Source organism: Halyomorpha halys, unplaced genomic scaffold (genome assembly GCF_000696795.3).
Source record: "Halyomorpha halys isolate HHAL.00 unplaced genomic scaffold, Hhal_1.1 Scaffold45.1, whole genome shotgun sequence".
In the NCBI taxonomy this organism is placed as follows: domain Eukaryota; kingdom Metazoa; phylum Arthropoda; class Insecta; order Hemiptera; family Pentatomidae; genus Halyomorpha; species Halyomorpha halys.
The window spans coordinates 2,025,031-2,029,105 of NW_027113993.1; positions in this window are offsets into that span (position 1 = coordinate 2,025,031).

Sequence of the window (4,075 nt, forward strand, 5' to 3'; positions counted from 1 at the left end):
ATACATATATAATCACCTATCCTTCGCAAATACATTCCACGAATAACATTACATAATCACAAACTAGTACTCAGCACAGAATACACATTGACACAATTCTTTACAGAACATGGTGACACAAAATACTACTTGAAACGATTTAATATTATGACGACTGACAAGTGTGACGATGATGGACAAGTGTACAATTTCAAACATATACTTTATAAATGTAAACTATATGACCGAAAAAGAGTTCAGCTACTATTGTAATGTAATACTGAAACAAGCCGATTGTCCTGAACCAGAACACATACTTTTTACTAAATTTAAGACAGACTTCAAAAATTCATAAAAGAAACTGACTTTGACCAGCTGACTAATTATAGAAGGGCAATCAAAAACCTCTGGTTTGTTGATTTTTTTACCTTCTTTTTTTATCATTAATTTATTATGTGTTTATTTTATATTTTGTTTTACTTTTTTTAAAATGTTATAAACAATGTAACAAATTACATATACTCAAATCTTTTGTACTGTAAACATATAATACATGTAGTATGCCTTCCATGGCATGGAACATCTAGAAAGGAAATAAACTATCTCTTTATGGGGTTACTATTTAGAAAAAATAATAAAAATATATTATAAATGTATGTATGAAATTGGGGTGACTCAATGGTAAGGGACTGTGCTACTAACTACAAGGACCCGGGTTCGAACCCTGATGTGCAGATAATTATTTTTTCGTAGCCGTAAATCAACCCTGTGGGTTCAGGAGCCTTCTGGGGTCCGCCCACCAACATTAAGTGAGCACCCCTATTTAGCGAAAACTCTAGCGTTCAAATGTAATTCCGACCAAATCATTATATGTCTTACCCAACTCATAGTTGGATTTATTGAACGTGCATTGATTTGAAAAAAAGAATTTATAAATAGAAAACTATTAAAAAGAAAAGGATTAATATTTTTAAAAAATATATTAAAGTTAAGGAAGTTTGAACTAGCATCGTCCAATGCTTGATCATAAATAACATTCAATCAAAACCAGAAATGAAAAATTTACAATGATAGTAAGTATTACTTTTAAATTAATAATATTATAAGTCATATTAATTAAGATACAATAATTTAAATTGAAATGGTTGATTGATGAAATGAATCATTCCTAGTTTTCCATCTACTAATTACAGTTCAGAAACCCTTTGAGGACAGTTCGGTAAGTAAAGCGAATAAAATAATCTACTAAAGTTAAACTCGTCCTTTGGAACCAAGACTTTCTATTTATTGAAGGGTCTTCTATAAATTAAAATAGAAAAACACACATTCTTCCTCCTGGAAAACTGATATCATTTTTTTATTTAACTAAACGGTATTTCATTGTTCAATATAAATGTTTCTGAATGAAAATCTAATACAAAAAGTTTGTTCGGAACGTGGTGGGAAATCTTATATCCTTGTTCTGGGTATTTCTGTTTTAAAAAATACAAATTCTTCTGCCTTCTTTGTGTTAGTAAAACAACCATTAAAATTTATTAAACCATTTAGTACTTTAGAGTAAATTAGCTGAATGAGTTTTACTTAAACAATTTGTTAAATGATAATTTTAAGACGACTGACATTCAGCAGCTCCGAGAACTACAAGAATAATTTTAATTGAGAACACTGTTGGGATTGTCGTCTTCGACCACTTAGTTTATCAAGCCATCCTTTTAAAACCTTATATCTTTTTTATTATTCTTATCCTTATAATACCTTATGCTACATGTTCTAATAATGAGGAACCACGCCTGAATACACTGTAGTATTCAGACTTTGCTAAATGAAATATCTTTTGTATAATAAAAATTTTGGTAAAAACGTTTAAAAATCTGGATCGGTCAAAACTACGAAATATTGATGGATTTAAATAATTTTTTATACAGAAGATACATTTCAACGCCAAATGAAAAAAAAAAAAAAACGATGTCAATACCAACAGTTTTTTACTACAATTTAAAATTTTACCACGTCCAAAATCATAAATGTTATAAACAAAACATGCAGACACCGCCTTATAGAAAATAAAAATAGTAGTTATATTCCTTATAATGGTACTTGTGACAGAGAATGTTTTATTTCATCCTCTAATTGTTTATTTCTTTTTATATCAGTTATTTTTATTTTATTATATTTTTTTTTCTTCCATTAATTAAATTTACAAATTGTATTAAATCATGACTTGGGTGTTTTTATATATATTTCAAATGATCAATTCGTCCGTAGGGTTACTATGGGAAAAAACAGTAAAATAAATAACTCATATATACATATAAATCAAACTTTGATAACGACACGATATAAAAAAAAATTTATATTTATATTTATAATATTTATATCAATCTAAACAAATTAGATTATATTCATTACAATTTACCTAGTACCGGTGTTTAGAAATAAAGTAAAAAAAAAAAAAGGCTTGGAATTTTATTTTAATGAAAACCCTTGGATAGGAGCTGGAAACCGCGGGCTAATTATTCTGAGCAGTGTTTTGTTTCAGTTGTGGAATAAGAACAAAAGGCGAGGACAGTTCATCCATCACTGCCCTATAGAGAAAGCAGCCCACTTATGGTGTCAGGTAATGATCCCTGACACCTCTCCAGCTAAAGGGTTAGGATCCACTGCCCTATATTAAGTTACTATTTATTATTATATGCTTGAATTCTAGTTGTAACGCATTATGGTTTTCGATAATAAGGTGTTACAAGGAATATTTGGTACGAGGAGAAATGAGTCTTGTGAGAATTTACACTACAATATCATACAACCTGTTTATAAATATAATTAAGGAGATTCCCTGAAGGCAGTTGAAAATAGCAAGTAAGGTGTGGGGTATAGAGCAAATTAGTAAAATTTAAATTAAAGCTGGATTGAATTATAAATGTCCAGGAGTAGACAAAATTGGAGGTAAGAGGATTATGGTAATGCTGATCTTCTGCAATAACACTCGGTTTCTGATTCAGCTACAAGCTCATTCCAATTGGATTTTTACCCATTAGTAGTCATTCCTAGTGACATTGCCTTTAGAATTTCTCAATTATAGTTATTAAAAATAAAGTAAACGATTAATACATTTCAATAAGTGAATTCCCACTAGTTTATAAGAAATAGCTATTACATCGCGTGGCTACAAGTGAAATCAATAAATGATTCCTTGAGAATTTTTTTTTTCTTCTTTATTAAAATTTACAGCTACTTATTTATATACATACAGTAAATTTGATTTTAGTTTATAAATGAGAGATTCAGACGTGTAGATAAACTACCCATTGGTAATTTATTATTATTTATTTTTTTATTATTATTAAGTTATATTATAACTCTAATGACGTTTTTACATTAGCCGGTCTCGCGGCCATCTTCTTTTAAGGCGCCTTGGAGGATTTTCAGGAATGGAAGAAGAAGTAAGGTTAGAAACTTTGGGTGGTTAGGGAATTTTATGATCTGAAGGAGTGATCTATTCGGGCTAGATCGGTTACATAGAGAACATTAAGGTCTTATGTATGATTTTATCTGTGACAATGTAAGGAACATTGAAGAAAAAATAAGTTCACAAAATCTCACTCCCACCAAGCAGCAATTAAAAGTGTAGCTGCTTACAAAGCAGGCAGTCCAACACAATAGCGAATACTAAAGCCCAGATTGATGCAAAAAATGTTATAAATTCAATATTTACTTATTTTTATTATTATCATTGTTTTTTTTTTCTCTTTCATTTAATCAAATTATTTTATCCTTGTAAGGTAATTATTTTTTTTTATTAATACTATAAATATCATATGTCTTTGTATGTTGTGGCCACCGAGTAAGATATCATTTCACTCTCTTAGCGAATTGAAAACTCTCTATTATATAAAAAAGTTTTTCGTTAACACTGTGTAATAGTTTGCTATGTAAGACACAACAGGAATATTAAGCCTTTTGCACGAGATCATTTATACTCTCTCTCCCTCATTATCAACTGTTAAAAGAACAAACTGTTATAGATAATGTGATGTAAGCCCCACCAGGGCCCTGTTTCATAATAAAGTACAAACTAATAGTATTAGTGTTGTAG